This window comes from Ischnura elegans, chromosome 12 (assembly GCF_921293095.1).
Source record: "Ischnura elegans chromosome 12, ioIscEleg1.1, whole genome shotgun sequence".
In the NCBI taxonomy this organism is placed as follows: Eukaryota; Metazoa; Arthropoda; class Insecta; order Odonata; family Coenagrionidae; genus Ischnura; species Ischnura elegans.
In genome coordinates this window covers 66225096-66244891 of record NC_060257.1, presented here as the reverse complement: position 1 = coordinate 66244891, position 19796 = coordinate 66225096, and the positions used below count along the sequence as shown (strand labels likewise).

Genomic DNA, 19796 nt, shown 5'->3' with positions numbered 1-19796 from the left:
ATAGAATTTCTATAACGATTTCTTGTTTTTAAGGTAAATGTATCAGCCATAGTAAAAACTACCGTAAGCTTTATAAGTAAGCTTGACTTTAAGAATGCATCTTGGCCTGAGATGAAGTTAAATTAATCTTTTGCTTAATACTTTAGGTTCCTTGACATGCTTACTTACCCCAAGTTGAGAAGTGAAATTCTTAGCTCTTCTTTTATAGGTCGTTGTCCCTTAAGTTTGCTTTTCTTTATTTACATTGTGTGAACTGAGCCAGGGATATTTAATTCTCGTTTGCAATGACTTATTGTGAAATTAATGTGAAGTTGAGAACTTAATGGTTCACCTGTTAGTTCTCAAAAACCAAATGTGGTTTATGTCTACTTCAGGTATTAATTTTAGCCAGTTGTGAGGATGTTAGTAATGTACATATATCAACTATTCTTAATGCTACCCTAAGCATTATTCAGATTGATTTTATGAATTTATCCTGATCTGAGATGGAAGTAATGGAACCTTTTGCTTATTGTTGTGCTTACTTTCGGCAATTTAAAGCATTTCAGATGATTCTTGACGGTTTTACTTAATTTTTAATTAGAAAGCGGTGAATTCTTCTCGGGTTTCCATCCGGGTGAGCTCCATCTCCATCGCTGCCGACGTTTCGATAGAATCCTTTTCTATCGTCATCGGCCCTGATGACGATAGAAAAGGATTCTATCGAAACGTCGGCAGTGATGGAGATGGAGCTCACCCGGATGGAAACCCGAGAAGAATTCACCGCCATCATACGCCGGGAAAAAGTGAAATTTTAATTAGAAAGTTGTCCTTTCATCGAAAAGAGTTTAGAGGGAGATCCTTTACGTATTATTGTGTGAATTAATAAGCTTACTTTCGCCAATCTAAGGCATATCTGCTGATTCTTGACGATTTTAAATCATTTTTAATTGCAAAATAGTCGTGTTATCAAAAAGAGTTTGGTGGGATAACTTAGCCTCAGGAAATCGATCAGTACTCTTTTAGAGAATAGCAAATCTTCCCTTGCGATTTAAGCCAGGAAACTCAGTTCATAATATGTTTTTTAGTCCTCTTCCTAAGCAAGACAGTGACAGGTTAAAAATGGTTACCGTCGCAGAAACTGAGCCAAACTTGCACTGCATAAATATACCGCACTTCAGTTAGTAGCCTCATCCGTTCCTCTTCGCGAACCGTCAAAATATTGCATCTCACTCAATTAGTAACGTTGAAATTCGAACTACTATCTCGTCTTGTAAGTAATTTATTTGGTGCCGTGAGGGAGAATTAATGACTATTTTTGACCATTTGATCCCCCCCTTTCAACTCAAGAACTCAGCAAGATTAGAATCCAGAAGTTAAATATAAATCGCCATGTTAGAGCTGAGTGGAAAGTATTCTAGCAGTAGGAAGGGCGTATAGCACCCTCAAAAATTGCAAATAGAGTGATTGTAAAGAGCCTAAACTTTCTATTATTTCCAAAAAATAAATTAACTACGATTCCAAGTGCTTGGCTTATTCAATTCAGAACTATTACATCGCAGAATCCATAATTGTCTATCGCTTTGTTTTACAAAAGTTTTTCGGACTCATCACTTGGTAAAGGTATAGGAAAAGAAAATTCACTTTGCATATTCCACACGGACATTTCATTGACGGGTTCGATTTCGGCACTTATGTCCTTATCAAGGTCCAACGTATGAATCTCCACTTAGGTGATGGCATGATTATTGAAATGAAGTTCGGTAATAAATATTCAGTTCGGAACATTCAAAATAAATTTTCTTCTCCTATATCAGGTTTCCAGAAAGAAAAACCCGCAAAATGTTAAAAATGGTGAAGATTATTATAGTAATCCATGAAATAGACATGCAGTTTGGTAAAAGAGTAATATGTATTTATCGTGCTCATTCCATTCGCTGATCCTATTCATTGGTTACACTATTTGATCGATTTATCTTCAACATCGTCATATAGCCTCGTATTTCAAAAACATTCCTGCACTATCTTTTCTGCGACATTTTTTCGCTTTCTTTGTCGAAAAGAAGAATTATAGCATATACTTTGCTGAAATATTGTTGAAACGAGAGAGTTATTTAACGGATTTTAACGAAAGGAATAGATAATTAGGAGGTGCATGTCACAACGATGTACTCGGGACAAATTTAGAAAGTAATTAGGCATGGCAAATAATTATTATCAGGCTATGAATCAAGTAAGATTTAGGGCTGCAGTTAAATCAACCTTAGAATCGTTACAAATAAAATGATTTGATGATGGCATGCACCGGTTTACATTTGCATTGAAGCGCTTTAATTTTTTACTGCCTGCATTGGCATTGAGTCAACTTTTTCCGTGCTAGTGCCTGAATTAATTTGCGTAAGTAGTCTTGTCATTTGTTTTCGCGAAATTTCTCCTCTGATTTTTGTTCTGTTCTGTTCTGTTAGTTGCACTAAGTTCTGTTAGCTGTGAACTAATACCTTCGCATCAGCATGAGCATATGTTTAACTTTTCAGGAGGTATTTTGTGATAACAAGTGGATACGTTTGTATGTCTATGGCAGTTGATCTTCGTGCAATGCATATTAAAAGGCGTAAAGATTCCGTTGCAACTGTCGTAACGAAGGTTAGTAAAAAAATCGGCTACAACTTCGTAAAAATTTATTTATCCATCCCGCATTGCATTGATCATGGATGTCATAAAATAAAATTTTGGGAAATAGGTTGTTTCGCACTTTTATGTGGCTAGAATTACGAGAAAACCTTTGGTCCTCTCAAGCCTGAGTAAAATCTAGTTTCATTGCTGTAAATCGTGGTGAGCAAGTTATAGTTCATCACTCCAGGGTTGTGGCAATTGAATCCAATGTTTACCGAGTTTTTGTTATTAAAATTTCACCTTATAGGATGACACAGATAATCATCCCTTTTTGTGGTATCAAGGCTCATGTAAGGAAGGTAGGTCAGTCTTTTTGATATTTCAACTATATATCACCTTACTACACTCTGATTCATCTCCGCTGCCTTATAGTGGATGGAATAAGTCTTGAACCGTACGAAGAACAATTAGTTTTGACGTAATTTGATGCCGCTCAATTGCCAAAGGCTTGAGTGAAGGAAATTAGAGATTACAGCTGATAGGGGTAAAATTAGATTCAACTATTAGAAAATTGATAAAGCTGTTGTGGAATAAATCTCAATTTTTCTCTTTATGCCAGTCAATAGCAAGGTCGTATCCGATTAGCTGTCAAATATCAAATGTCAATGTCAAATTTGGCATTTTTCGTCATTCGTGCGAAAGTTCAAAATATGGGGTCCTGTGAGGAACATGATCAAATATCTTTGTAGTACGATAGCTTTTGTAGCCACCTAGTTTATTTCGAATAGAAGTTTTACTTCCATTGATTTTAATTCACAAAGGGAAGGATCGGGCTTCGGATACAACCTCTTCACGAACTCGTCGTCTTGGGGATGACTTCATGAAATCGACTTAACGTGATGAAATGTAAAAAAACTTTGTAATTCCACATAGAATACATACATACACATAGAACTGTACGACCTATACTTCAATGTAGCTTGTCATCACCTGCTGAATTTGCATCTTCTGTTCAAATACCTCATAATTACTCCATGAAAAACTACCTTCATTGGTGGAATAATTTTATATTAAACTATCATTTAATTTGTTTCTGAACTTCTTCCATTGCCCATATTTATACTGAAGTTTGGGTATCAAATGTTGGCCTCTGCTTTTGGTTAAGCCCGTATGATACTTCCCAATTTATTGGCCAATCCTTTGGACATGGGATTGTGGTCCAACTGACACACATCAATTTCTAGTCCAATATCCTTTTCACAGAATTGGACACAATTTCTCACCCAATTTAGACTTTAGAACAGGTTCTAATTTCTCGCGGCCAATCTCCAATCAGGAGTAAGTTTTTATTCAACATGACGAGTACCCGCGAAAGTTTTAACGAAGATGAAGTCAGTTTTGTTGACTCCTAGTGGCCAAAACAAGAAGCTCTTGGCAAAACATCCGGTTCGGCTGTAAAACATTGGTTTTTGTCCCGGGAATTTGCTAGAAATTTCTAAAATGTGGACGAAAGAAGTTATTTCACTATTGATTGGGGCGTAAAAATCACACGAATGCGTATCCTCTATATTATTTCTACTGTATAGATACCTTTTTCTCAACTTATACGCAACCAAACTCTACAAATGAGGTACCAAAATGCACAGAATTTATCAGAGAACATGCGACGGCATACCTTACTTCCCAAATATTGCTATTGTTACCTAAAATTGGTTTAAAAAAATCGATTAAAAAAAACGATTCCGGCAATATTGTTCTCATCCCAAGAATACAGTTAACGCCGTCGGATCCCACCATACCTTTTACTTTGACTCGCAGACAATTTCCCATTAAGGTTTCGTATGCGATGACTATTAACAAGGCTCAGGGTCAGACTTTGCAAAGAGCTGGCTTATTCCTGCCTGACCCTGTATTCTCTCATGGCCAACTTTATGTAGCATTCTCTAGGGTAAGATCTTTTCAAAATATTTTTGTAAATATAAAGGGAAACGCTAAACAAGTATTAATAGAGGATAGTGTAATTACTTCCAATGTTGTGTTTAAAGAGGTCCTCTGACCTCAATTTGTACATGAACATTCCAATTAAATTTGAACATAAGACCCTGCCTTTATTTTCTACATTTTAAAATTAGAATCGCGCCTATCCCTCTGTGACCTGCATTGAAAAGAGCGGGGGAAGCCCGTTGGGAGCGGGCGCATCACGCTCGTAGAATGTAAAATCATCGAAATACAATGGCGTTCTCTAGCGGGGCATAAGTACACTATTATGGCCAATATTGGTGTAAATATTGATATGTTACATACGGTACGTAACGCCCAATATTTTAAACAATACTGCGTTTCAATTTATTGACCAATAAATTGGAAAGTTCCATACGAGCTTTGCTGCTTAGTCTCCTCGTGCCCTCTCGCATATAATCTACTCTTGAGGGTGCAACGAACGCGTATTCGGTAAGCCGGAGGGGACTAGCGGTAATCCGCTAACGTCGCGAAGAATCATACGCCATGCGTTCTACCTCGGCAGTGCACTTCTCTGACCGCCGGCCAGGTGACGATGCAATGTCCCGCGTTGTAGACGCCGGTTCCCGGGGCGGGGTAATCCCCTTTGTTCGTGCTTTTGTATGCGTGGAATGTCATGCCCTCAAGGGTGAGAGAGTGTATGAATAGGCCTGGCGCCTCCTCCTGTGTCTTCTTGCTCTCCCTTGAGGGTCGTCCCAACTGAGATATTTCTGTTCGGCCGGCCAAAACTTCTTCAAACACCTTTGTGTGCCTTCCCTGGCTGTCCGTGAAGTTTAGGGACCGAAGTCAGTGATGGATTCGCTTCTTTTCCTGTCGTGTTTTCAATACCTCCTTCGTGTTTCTTTCGTCACCTTTCGTTCGGGTGTTTTGTAATGTTATAACTTGAGTAAGCAACCTCGCAGTATATTCCTAATTATAGTCTTAGATTCTTTATTTATTTATCAAGTTGTCCACATACAGCATAGTTGCCATTTTATAGTGGCACAGTATAACAAACTTAAAAAGCACAAACAAAATTAAACATAATAACTTTTAATAAATAACAATGCATTGAAAGTAATCTTATTGACCTTAATAGTTTCTATAAAGGTAGGAAATAGCGCGGTTTGTAAAGGAGTGGTTTGGAAAAGAGAACGGGTCAATGTGATCTGGAAGAGAATTTATGAGGGAAGAGAGGCGGGAGAGAATGGAACGTTTCGTTAGTGACAATCTGGGAATGGGCACATGGAGGAGCGAATGCGTTCGAGTGGGTCAGCATGGAACTTTAAAATTTAGATTGGAGAAAAGATCGGGACAGTCTATGGCAGAGTTTAGAATGCTATGTATTAGTTTTTAATAGGATTTGAGGATTAAATTTGCAAATTCTTGTAATAAAGTCCGTCATTTCCAGTGAAAACCGTTGCAATATATTGTTGCAATTGTTGAATGAAAACATTATGAGACATGATGGCCTAATGAAACAATCTTAGAAGGGCAGGTGGTAGGGAGGAATGACCAAGGGACGGCCCCGAATGAGTTACATAGGACAGATTATAAAGGATGTTATAGAGAAGAAATTTGCGCAATGAAAAGGCTGACGGATAGCAGAGAGGAATGGAGAGCTGCGTCAATCTTAGGATTTTTGACTAATGATGAATTGAACATATCAATATCGCTGTATTAATCATTATCATCGTATGGCGGTGGAGTAACTCCTTGTCTGTCAAAGAAGAGGTTGCGGGTTGGAGTCCCATCAGGGTAGATTGCCCTTACCCAGGGCGTGATTGTTCAAGCACGTATAATTGTTGAAGTGTTGAATAAACCGCGATGTAAAAGACCAATACGTTCTGTTAAAGGTAGTTATTATTATTAAAGTATTCTATAATTAAGAACCATGGAGAACTTAAGAAGCATTCTGGGAGCCTACCCATCAAGTACTTCCCTATCTCATTCTCAATAAAGCCTACTCCCTTTCACATATCTAAAAATCCTATTCTCTTCCTTCCTCTCCCACGTTTACTTATCATTTTACCCTTTAACACCGTTTTCAACATCTCCTCCCCGCTTAGTACTCGCTTCATCCAAATCTCCTGTCTCCCCCGTATCTCATCTAAAAGTTACCTCTCCTCACCCACCATGTCCAGCACTTCGTCGTTCTTCCTCCTCTCCGTCCACTTCACCTTCCTCATTCTTATCCACCCCCACATCACACCCACACCTATCCCCCATCCACACACGCCTTTTTTCAGTAGGACGGAGAGAAATTCCTTCTAAATTTTATGATTATCATTTGAAATTTCAATGTAATTTAGAGCGGGCAGCCCAATATATTTGGAAATGCAGCCGATACAGAATAATTTGTGGAGCATAATCAATTTTAGTTTTTTTTCTACCCTTCTTCTGACCCGGGAGGAAGCCCGAAAGAAATTTCTAAATTCCGTTCGTCTCAGAGTATTACGAACGGCAAATGTGTTTTACACATGCTACAAAGCATCAGGAGGCGTTATTTTCTTAATGGTGAATGAAATGTTTTTATATTCCTTTTTTTGACTGGGTGATAGTATTGTGAATGGAATCTTGCGGCATGGTTTCGGTGAGCTCTCTTCATAATACAAGTTCCCTTTCCCCAACGCCCTTCTCGGGAAATGAATAATAAATTGTGAGAGACAAAATGCATGAATGTAGGGAGACATTTCGGATTATATCGTAGGTTTCCTTTATTTTTTGCTGTCGTTATTTTCTAAAGATCCCGGTGGATGAGCGAGTGTGCCACAAAAATTTATTTTTTGTTATTGCATTTTATTGATCTTTTTAAAGAGTAGGATGTGAAGGAAAATCCTAGTCATTGAAGGTGGTTCAACAGCTTTAATGAAATATTTCGTTCACAGCTGTTCGTTTCGTTTCAGTACTAAGCTTATTGAATCATTCGAGGAAAACTGTGGTGTCCATTTCTTTATTTTATTCGAATATTCCCTTGAAGTTACTTAAATACGGCATTTCCAGGTAGCTTTACTGCTTCTGGGCTGGTTGAATTTCCTCACGTATTATTCATTTGAAAACTTGTTTAACATTTAAAAATTTTTAAGGATACATGGAATTTATTTTTCCAACACGTAGCGTTATCTTAAACAACAAAATTTGGTCTCAGTTTTTTCTCTTAGGAATAGTTTTCATTCTGAAGATATAGGTTAATGTTTGAAAGCTTCTACTTTTCGTAAACTGAGAATTTTATATTTAAACATTAAGTGATAAGCAAGTGACACCCCTTGAAGCAAGGCAAAATACGGCCGTCATTACGACAATGGTGCTTTATCGCACTAATTTTGTCTTAAAATAAACCTAGTTGCAGTTTGGCCTTGTGAAGTCAATAGGTCCACGTAGCTGGCAAGTGGCTACGGGACCGTAGTATGTACTTGTTTGCGTTCTGGTGGAATTATGGGAAGCAATCATTCCAAAAAATGACTTCATGGTGTTGTTCGAGCAACAAAAAATTAAGGTCAAATTTGCATTCATTTTTTACTTATTTTGTTTGACAATTGGAGGTAAGATTAGATGGCCTTTAAGGTAGCTAAATGGTACATTTACGTATCAATTACAAATCTTTCCCGTCTCTGTTTACTTCCCGGTGATTGAGGTACATCATAAAGCGGAAAGTCACTTTCCGGCTTTGGCTGCGTTCTAACGAGTGATGTGATAAATAATTTTTTTTTCAAATTCACCTCTATTTTGCTGCATGTAAAATATTATTTTTTGTCTATAAATCTATAATTTTTTCCTCAAATAATGGTGTAGTTCCTCTTATAAAATTTTCAAACCCATAAATCGAGGTTCAAATAGCTTGGCAGGCGGATGGGTGAATTGGCAATTTTACGTGTCCGCGGATCACTAAAACACGCTCTAATATATCACTTGCCGACAACTTAGTAGCTCCCCAATACTTGCACGTGGGCCTAAACGCACTGGTTGAGGGCGCCTCTCCGCTCCCCTGTTTGTATGTATGTATCCATTTCGATTCGATATATCTCTCCCGGGAAAATGTCCCCGCTGCACCGTAGAGGCTGGCTCCCCAGGACGTTAATTCACGTCCCACTCGCCCCATTTGACCATTCATCATAACTTTGGGATCGAATGGGGCGGCCCTCCCTTAATGTACCGCTGAGTGGATATCGACAGCGGGGTAAATAATTAAGGGCCGAGGCAAGAGGACATTAGTCGGCGATCCACATCGTTGGGCTCCCCTTTCCCTTTTGACTCACCCGTCCCATTAGACTCCCCTTCCGCCCATCACCCTAACGAGTAAACCAACCCTCCCCCAGATAGTCTTCTTCCCTCGATTCCTTCTGCTACCGCTCTTTTTCCATTTATAAGCTTTTTGCCTACTACGGCCCCGATTTATCTACTCGACGTTTCCTTTACGATGATCGTCCCATAGGATTTGGCCAGATTCCTTCCTGTCGAATGGGAACGAATATGGCAGTAGCGGATGATGTGGTTCAGCTACGCGGTCTCTAATGTTATTCATTCGCCCGGCCGGACGATTTTCGATGCATCTCTGTAATAGATGTACTCTGATGCTACTTTTCGGTATCGAAACTTAATTATTCACAACCATTTTTATAGCCGTCTTCGGTTTTTGAAAGTCTTCTAATGGCTTATTGTCTTCGATTTTCTATATTTGCCTTTAGTCACACCATCTACCACCAATAGTTTATAAACAGGTGGTAGACATTGGCAGCCACTATATGATGTACTTATACTCGTTAGTCTGTCGAAAATGACTTCCCTACAGAACGATGAATACTTAACATTTGCATAAAAGTTCGCCATCTCATTTTGACGGTGACTTTGTTGAAATAGATGATTATATTTTGGTATTTTTTGAAATTAAAGTTTGCTTGAGATTAATGAGAGTGTTTATGCAAGGTGAAGATAATGCTATTGTAGATCCCAGGATACAATTTTTTGCGGTAGAACTACCGTAATATTCTCAGTCTATGATGTCAGTGTATTTGTTTTATATGGCTTCCGTTTCCGAAATACTTCCATGGTGTGTTCGCTATGCCCATGAGCACGTCTCCCTGCGATGACGATGCGTTGAAGCTTGAGGAGTATCTAAGTTATGGCTTCTTGAGTAAACATTCGCGGTTTATACGCTGTGTTCTGTGGGTGTAAGACGAACAGATGAGGTCATTTGGGTGAGGATAGTTGAGTTTAGCACTCCACGGCTCGATCAGTTTGGGAATTGGGGCATCAAGACGCACCCGAGGACTTCCCATTTTGACGTCTCATCCGGCGGACTATATCAAACGTATATTTCCTCGAATCATCCCAACGAGAAGCCCTACTCTTTAACACAGTTAGCACGATTCTCAGTCATGCCTCTTTACTGTTGAATTACGTTGAGAAATTTTCTTGTGATATGACAGGTTGAAATTATTGCAGCCTTTTACAATAGGGTAATTTCCTTCATCAAAGAAAACGAAAGGCATTGATTGCGATTCGTTACCCACCATTAGTATATTCATGATAAACAAATTATTTGGTTTTAGAAATACCGGTTTAGAGGAATGGCAATGGTCAATTTTTGTCCTCATTTGAAAAAGGCCATATTGGCGCCCATGGGATGCCACTCCACGTGACGTCACAGGGACCTAGTTTCTATACGAGTAGATAGGAGTTTTACATCGTCTGAGATTACCAATGCATGCATGAGGCACAGAGCTCAGGGAAACATCTCTTAATAATCACCAATTAAAACTGGCTAAGGTCGGAAAGTTTTCTTTATTTGATAAGGTATTAATAATCCTTATTAAGGCCAAGCGCTACCAGCTAGCAGGGTACTCTGCTACCTGCTATCATCCTGTGTCGTATCAGCGCTCAAAGCCTCGCCCCAAGGTCACCTCACACGGCAACAGCGGTCACCAGAATGACGTCACATGGTGTTTTCCCAGCATTCATACTTAGCCGTCGCGTTTTCCCGCACTTGAAAATTTTCACTTTTCATTTAATCGCGAAAAATAGATATCGTCATTTAAAAATCTAAAAGCGTAAAATACGTACTCCAGCAGTAATAATCTTTCGATTTAGGCAATAAAAAATAATAGGAAACCACCCTATTGTTGGTGTTAGTATCTTCCGAGGCTCCCGGAACCTGGTACACAAGTCTACTTACTGTCCCCGCGAGGGCTTACGGCGTTTGCGGTGGACAATGTTGGTTATGGAAGTCTCTTTTTCCGCAAAACTGTTATCGGAGGTAGATGGATACAACCGGAGAAAAATTAGTTACGATATTCTTTGCCAACTATTTATTTCTTGAATTTTTTTATCCCTATGGTTTTGAATTTGTTTGGCCTTTCACACGTGTCACGTAGAGGGACAGCGAGTAATAGTGGGCAAAATATCTACTCCGTTATCAGCTAACAATTAAATTTTCTGATGTGACTCGTAGTTTAATTTCTCACATGGCCACACTACCTATCAATGAACTTAGTTAGTAATGGTAGCCTATTAGGAGACATGATTTATCTATGCTGGTTTTGCTACGGTGCGAAGACATTCGATGTTAGGTCGTGAAATCTCAGTCATTATTGGCGTTAATCAATTCGAAATTATGGATTCTCTATTTGCTATAATGGATGAATCAATTTGAACAAATTTATTTTAAGCATGATTTATAATTTCTACCACTCTTTTGCATTCAAACGAGTAGTGTTGGAAGAATTCAACTCCATTCTTGATAGCTATTGTTAAAGTAATGCTTCGGAAATAGGAAATTAAAAATATTTTATTTCCTTAAGTACATAATGCAATGTAGATAAAGAAATATAAATTATTTCCCTCATCTTGAATCATTTCGTTGAGATGGATGAGTAACTTTACTTTATAACCTCGTTTTTGTCCGCGCATCATGGTCTCATTTTTACGGGTTTCTGAAAACCAGAAAGTATGCAGGTAATTATTAAACCTGTTTCATTTTATCACCCGTAATTATAAAATTATTCCTAGGGAAATTTATTTACCTTGAGGAATATGATTTAATTAGATCATGTTCCTTGGAAAAATTATTCTTCATTGCAGTAATTTTGATGCAGTGCAAAGAATGATTGAGGCAATAAAACCGCAATTCAAGGTGTATCTTGTCAAGCGGAAGTATCGCGGGGATATCAGTTACATATCTTTCTTTCCTTAAGAAAAAAAGTAGAACATCTTCTAGAGGTTATCTTTTATGTCATAAATATTGAATCAAATTTTGAAGACTGATCATTTCACCGTGTTTCATGCATTGATGAATTTCATCTAGTGAACACCATTTCGTTATTAGTTGTATAAAATAATTGCCTTTGGTTAGTGGTTAACTGTATACGTACGCAATCCTTACGAGTCAATTCTTTCTACGAAATTATGATAGGTTCCTGGTGTCGGTGTTTCCTAACTCATACGATGCATGAAATTGTGTCACTAAAATCGTTTACCAAATCTATTTTCTATATGCCACCTGCTACCATTCACTAGACATCAATACCTCTGGTAGTTTTCAGAATTTAATTGTTTCCATGATAAAAGTTATTTTTAAGGAACTCCTCATAGATGGAAAACGTCGAGTATCTGCTTATACTCTTGGATTGTGTAAATTCACTAGTTGGTATATTCATTTATAATCAAGGTTTCAAATATTTTGTTCTGGCCAGGGCATAATTAACCTTGAATAATTATATTCTACAGTGATAAGTTGAGTTGTTTGTGGGCTGCCTCGATGGTGTGCCCGGAGCAAATTGAAATTTAAATCCCTATATTTTTTTCTACCCTGAATCACGGGTACAGGAAACACAATATAAAAGAAACGCACATGGAACAATTACTTAATGCAACTTTTGATATTTAAATACTATTTATGTTTAATGAATATTATGGGAGTTGTAGATGAATGGAGAAAAGATGGGATTGTTGAAAAGAAGTTGAAAAGGGAAAATTGCACGAAAGTGTGAGAAGAAAAGAACACCAACATGAAGAAAATAAAAAGGTTTTTCGAAATAAGACTATCGTCTAACTTGGCACTAGGACACTGCACGTTCAAAACATTTTTCACTATGTCAGGTAGGACCAAGTCCCAAGCTGAACCTCCGTTTAATTTAACCAGGGTCCACGCTAATTTATTTTATGCATACCGCCATCGACTTAAAGAAACTACAATCTTACGTTAAATGCACCTGACGTTCAATGTGTTGGTGCTATGTTTTTTTTTAATCGGTCTTTAGTTGCAGTTGGATTCGATCTTCGTCTCTTAATTCCTATTGCGCACACCGTCCTCAGATTCTTTTGCTGCCACCGCTTACACTGTGAAAACGAAGACTCTCCCACCACCACAGAGCACGAGGGGGTTGATTCGGTTGGAAGGACTCGGGAGAGCCATTTCATCACGCACGTCTGAAGCTACTTTCCAACTCGTTCTTGAGCAAAAAAAAAAAAGTTGACAGCGATCGCACCGCCATTTTGGCGGGAACAGCGCGGAGAAAATGAGAATATTCTAACAAGCGTGCGCTAAAGCTCTGTTGCCAAATCTTATCCACGTTTACTGTTATGAACGACAAGATTTACCGCAGTAATGGGCAGCATCATCATTTACTTCAATCACTGGTAAAAATGAATGGATCTAATGACGAAAGGAAGCGTACACTTCTGGTCGGAAAATCTTTATACAGTAGGTTGTATTTCTGTTTAAATAGTTTTTTAATCAAGCACACACTACCTGCCGGTTGCACCATTTTTTAACCATTATATTAAATTTATGATTATTTAAAAATTATATTTTTTTAAAGTACTCAGCCTTGATGACCCCAACTAAAATATATTATTCTCCCGACCAGAATTGTGGGGAAGTATTTTAATTGCCAGATTCACATTTTGCGGCGACAGTGCGGAGAAAATGATAATATTCCCAGCGTCCGCTAGTGATCTGTTGCTAAATTTTTGCTCCTTGTGTGGTTTGAAACAGCAAGCGTGATCCATATATATGACAGCATCATTCTTTATTTCAATCGGTTGGAAAAATTAATGAATCTAATGACGATAGCCGCCTGGCACTTCTGGTATGAAATTATTTAGATATTAGATTGTATTTCCGTGTAAAAAGTTTTATCTTTCCGTTTAAAATTAGCTATCACAACCCGCCGGTTGCCCCATGTTCGTAGCCGTGCAATTAGTTTTACTTACTATTATTAAAAAATAACTATTCCTTTAAAGCAACTCTAATTTAATGACTCCAATTACAATATATTCTTTCTCGAACCAAAGGTGTATTGCAATTACCCGTTTTGATGTTCTTATTTGTTCTCTACCATTACTCTACTTTTACTCAATTATTTTTTTCCAATTTGAAATAGTATATATCACTTCGCTGTTTTTTATTTAATTTTATTTTTATGAATTTCATCCAGTATAAATAATGAAACGTGCACTGACTGACGGACCTATTAAAGAAAATAGTGAATGAAGAGTATGATTTAGTGGAGATGTAAATCAGTTTTTTTTGAAGGCCAAATAGGTAGGATGTATGAAGCACGGGATATTTTAACACGTTGTGTTCTCGGCGTTTAGCGATATACATTCCAAATTATTGGTATCTATTTAGCCAAAATGACAAAAATATTCCTCACCCGCGTAGATTTAGGGGTGTTTGATTCCAGAGGAAGACAAAGCATCCTTCGATCCACATAAGTAGTAGCACCAGAAAGAGGGGGTAACGGGGAGATATAAAATGAAATGACGCTCGCCCGGAAATCGACGCATTGATTTTTAGCAGTTACGTAGGGAATGGGGGAACGTATTTTACCTTCTGGTAATACCACCGCCTTCTTTACGCGCACGTTCTTCAGCGAAAGAGAAAAAGTAGATATGCAGAGGCTGAAAACTTCAACCTTGCGGTCTCCGGCACACTATCACGCTAAGTTTCGGGAATAAAGCAATTCTGGAAGTTCTCTCTCTCTCTCTTTAGGTCGAATCCGAAGAGGGTTGAAGCTGGTTAATGGGATTTGAGGCTGGATTTCCGGGGGTTGGTTAGGAGAGGGGTCTTTGGAGTTTGGCTGAGCCGGTGGTGAGGGGGTGGTACCACGAAGGAGTTCCGCCCGAGAAGAGTGGGGAGATCTTTGAGAAGTGAGCTGCGGGGATTTTTTTCTCTCTCTTGGAGGTTTAAACAAGATGGTGGCTTGAAGGCTTTGGGATGGTTCGCAAAGAGAAGTGGGGAAGCTATTGCGCCGGTGAGGTTTCCCGAAGTTCGTAGCCGAGGAGGTGAAGAAGGTATATATAGGGTTTTGTGAAGGAGAAGGAATATTGTGGGAATATTTTGGCTGGGATACGAAATACCCGATGATTGATTCCGAAGAATTTATTACTGTATTAAATAATTGTTCATTTTATTGAAAAAAAAGAAAGCGTAGAACGCCTTGCCATGCATCTTTCAGGTTTTCCAAAGCGATATAGCTGCCAATTTAAGAAAACCTAAGTTATACCTTACCTCAGTTTTACCTCTGGAAATCCTCATTTATACCTTTTCCTTACGTCAAAAGCCGAAAGAAAGCGTGTAAATTAGGAATTCGCAGTTAGGGATAATTACCTAGTGTCCTATGATTGGTCCCGAAGGAATAAAATAACTCATTTTATGTGAATGATAGTATTGAGAGACCTCTTACACTCTTGAGGTTATCGGGATGGGGGGGTTCAAGGTATAGCTGAGGTTTTATGACGAAACGGAAATATTGTAGCTATACTTAAGTTTGCCTCCGCCATATTCCATGACTCCAAAGAAATCGGTACATTTAAGGTACATGAACTAATTTTCCTAAAACAAAAAGGCGATTTTATTAATTTCAGTCAATCACTATGCTGAAATCCTTGGGTAAACATTGTAGCCCTATACCCCTTACAAAGCAAGTGCCTTTAATTCACTTTCTTGTTCTAATTCCGTGTAATCTTTATAATCGGCTCATAGTACTTATCTCTTGGTCTTCCTCGGGGGCCTTAGAATTCCTTAATAATAGGGCCTTAATAATGATTTCACTTGATCGCTCTAAAAAATGGTGCTCCCAGCAACGTATGCGGGGGAGGGGCGCAAAAGATATCTTGAGCTTCATCGACTTTCATTGTAATGAAAAATAATCAATTCAAATGCAGTTTTATTAAACGGATTATACACGTACACAAGACAATACCATCTTACGGTACAAAAAAGTTACTATTGTGGTTCTGTAATGTTAGGCAATGCGGGCTGCCCCGCACGAGGGCCGCGCGCCCCCTCATAATAGGCTGGTTTCCTATTATTTTTTTATTGCCTTAATCGAAAGATTATTACTCCTGGAGTACGTGTTTCACGCTTTTAGATTTTTAAATGACGATATCTATTTTTCGCGATGAAATGAAAAGTGAAAATTTTCAAGCGCGCGAAAACGCGACGCGTAAGTAGGAATGATGGGAAAAAGTCCGTGCGACGCATTTCTGGTTCCCCCCACCCGCCTCGTGAGGTGACCTTGATCGAGGCTCTGAGCGCTGATAGGACGCAGGATGCTAGCGGGTAGCTGAGTACCTTGCTGGCTGGTAGCGCTTTGCTTAAAAAAGGTTTATTAATACCTTATCAAACAAAGAAAATTTTCCGACCTCAGCCAGTTTTAATAGGTGATTATTAAGACATGTTTCCCTGAACTCTGTGCCTCATGCATGCATTGGTAACCTCAGACGATGTGTAACTCCTATCCTCTCGTGTAGAAACTAGGTCCCTGTGACGTCACGTGGAGTGGAATTGCATGGGCGCCAATCTGGCCTTTTTCAAATGATAAAATTTGACCCTTGCCATTCGTCTAAACCGGTATTTCAAAAACCAAATAATTTGTGTAATATGAATACACTAATGGTGGGTAACGAATCGCAATCAATGCTTTCCGTTTTCTTTGATGAAGGAAACTACCCTATTAACCGACACTGGAAGCTCCACCGAACTGTTTTATCCTATCCATCGGTACACATTCTCGTTTCCCAAATAGTCCGTTTGCTTTTGAAAAAAGGTTTTCTTCTTGTTTTTGCAAAATTCGTATAAAAAAGTATTACGATAAACAAATTCGTATATTACTATATAGTAGATAAACATCATGTTAGAAAAGGGTATTGTGGATAAACTATGTTGTTACACTCAGAGTTTATGCGAGAAATATTATGAAGGGAAATATTAAAGAATAAGTCCCCCTTGGAGGGCCAAAGGATAAATACTTCGGGTAGATAAAGAAATACTCAGAAACAGAACTAACGGGTAACTAAAAGGACTAGGTTAAGTAAGAGATAAATGGGGGTTGTATATAAATCTTGGATTCCATTACTATGAATCAATGAATAGAGTTCTTGCAAGGATGATTGCGTGTATTTTGCCGTTTGAACGTGTTTTTAGTCACATTTTTTCTCTTCACTCATATTTTCCTTACTCGTTAATGCATGCACTCCATCCTTCGTGTAGACCTTGTGAAGCATATGCATCAATGAATCTTGGGAGTAAAGAATGGCGGCTCTTGAAGGGTTTTGGATCAAATAAATTAAGGGGATTGGTGGCTTGGCAGGGGGGAGGTATGGTGGTTTTTGAAGGGTGCTGCTGGCGGCCAGATCATTTCCCCCGGAAAATTCAGGAATTTTCCCCGATTAGGGTTGGTGGAAACCGCAGCAGGCAAACTCTGCGATCTAACTGTTACCCTTTCCTTCCTAAATTGGTACTGCTCTCCTTTTTTCAATTTACTAAAGTACACGCATTGAATGAGGAGCCTTGTTAATCAGGTGACGTTAAATTTATCCCTGATATACGGTGGTGCAAAAACCAGAAGAAAAGATAGATTTTGCTGCAGATATCAAAGACTTGAATGAACTGCTTAATTTTCATAAAATTTCTGTCAATTATTCTCCAAAAATTATCCTTCATTTGAATTGCGACACGACATCTTCTAAGGTATCAGTCTATCTATCACCAATTAATACAGGAGACCGAGTAATATTTTATTATCACATTAGTAACGCTTACATGGAAGATATCATGATTTTAAAATAATGCCTTTACCAGAAGATGAAGTCCACGCTAATTGTTGTTCTTGCGATAAAATCCGTGGGAAACTTCCCGGTGAATCTCTCTGTCTACTAGATTAATTTTCATCTATTAGCCTTGGCATGAAAAATAATTTACTAGATAACCGCGAGTCTTGTGCTAGATAAGCCGGATTAATTCTGTTACACATCGTAGAAGTGACAGCATATTAAGCACTGCTATTTCCTTACCTGAAACCATTACATCTTTTTTCAGTTTCGTATCACATATACTTTAATTATCGTCTCGTTGAACCTGCATCAACGTCGTGAGGGATCATGGTTGAGAAATGACACCACTTAAGGTTTGTGTGGGTTGATTCAAGAGGTGTAGCAGCAGAATTTTGTTTGCACATCCACTTCTTAGACTGCTTCTCACATTATAATCGGGATCTTGATCATGTTGGTTAGTGTCTTGAAGTGGGGGTCTTTAAGAATTAAATATAAAACTTTTTGCCAACTCTTTGGCATATTTTTGTACCTTCTCAGGGTTTTCTAAAAAAGATTATGATTTTTCTCTTCACAGTCATTGCAAAAAAGACGTAAAAGGGTATAAAAATAGGTTAGAGGGTTAAACAAGACTTTGACATTACATTTTTTACATTTTGACTTACTTTGTTTCTCGACATAAATAAATATTCGGAAAAAATATATATGTTCCCTTATTGTTTACATCCTGCAAATTAGTGGTAAATTTCGGTTTAGCATAATACGGTGTACTTACGTTTTTTCTTTCGTCATGTGCCTGTCAGGCTCACCGCGACCCGTTGATGAAAATTCCAGATCGTGCCCCACGCAGGGTTAAACGCTGAACGAAATCCCTTGCACCCAATCAAACGCTCAGATGAACCGCCCTAGTGTGTAAGGGAAAACTCCCCTTCTTTTGCATGGAGCAGAGGGTTAAGTTGGTCGGCCCCTTTGATTCCTTTCCACGCGGAGTTTGTTCTTGGGAGGGAGGGCTGCGGTTTTTAGGACCCCGAGGGAAAGGGGGGGTGGTAGGCCGTCGGTTTGGGTGAACACGTGATTGACCCCTTGAGTGCGCATCCTTGAATCAATCTCCTTCCACGCTCCGCCGTCTAAATCCCCGTCGTCGCCCCATTAAACCCATCCCTCTCCCCCTTGCCCCATTCGACCATGCGTAGAAAAGGCGGGATTGATTCTTTCGCTCGAGTCTTCCGTTTTATTCCAATGTTTTCGCACAATGACGCGGGAGTCGTTTGATGGTGGTCCAATGATTGCTCCTCCAACCCTTAACAAAGGAAGTAGCCCGGTGTATCATAATTGTGGCCCGTATTTGGGACCACCAAAGGAATTTGCATAACTTTCCCTCATTGTCCGCTCCTGTTAAGGGCGGTCAAAATTGCTGGAACAATGAATGATTGAGATAATTAGTGATTCATTTCCTACCTACGTAACTTTTGGTGAGGATTAATTTTCCACTCTGATACGGCTGACTTCTAAGTACTTACTTTATTGACATTTTTGCAAAACGTGATCAGTGTTCATGATTATATATATTTCAAATTGTAATTAAAATTCATGTATTTTCGTTATATGATCTATCATTTTCCCGGTAAATGAATACCCTAAAAGTAGGTCCATATGTTCTCAGTATATACCTAAGTTTTCATCTCAAACTTGAAATGAGTGAAAATTTCTTTAGAGACCCAAATTAATTTATCGCGATTGTTTTTTGAAGAACTGCCCTCATCAGTACTTAATAAGAACGTACCTATTTCATTGATTGATTAAATTGATTAATTCGCAAAAAAATTAAATTTTTAATATCTCGTAGCATTTAATTATTTTTAATTACACCGATTAGTACTTTTCTTGTGAATTCTCAATATTTATTCTTCATTCGCAAAAAATGACCCGTCAATCCACTTAAACTAAGTTGCAGCCAGTGGATGACTAACATTTGTCGACCTTGCCTTCTTACTGATAGCCGTTGCTCCAATTCCACAAAATGGTGATTTATGCATAGACACATCCATCATACAGGGCTTCCTTTAATCATTTGATTCGAAATATTATGTTCTCATTTTTTCCTCATATTTCCCTTCTTTTACGTATAATATTACGTAAAGTTTTTAAAGGGA

General features: G+C 38.5%; 1 protein-coding gene across 2 annotated transcripts in view; it reads left to right on the top strand.

The window, feature by feature from the left end:
- LOC124169159 (insulin gene enhancer protein ISL-1) overlaps positions 1-19796 on the top strand; it is a 420525-nt gene that overhangs the window by 33172 nt on the left and 367557 nt on the right. The gene's annotated exons all lie outside the window — the stretch shown is intronic.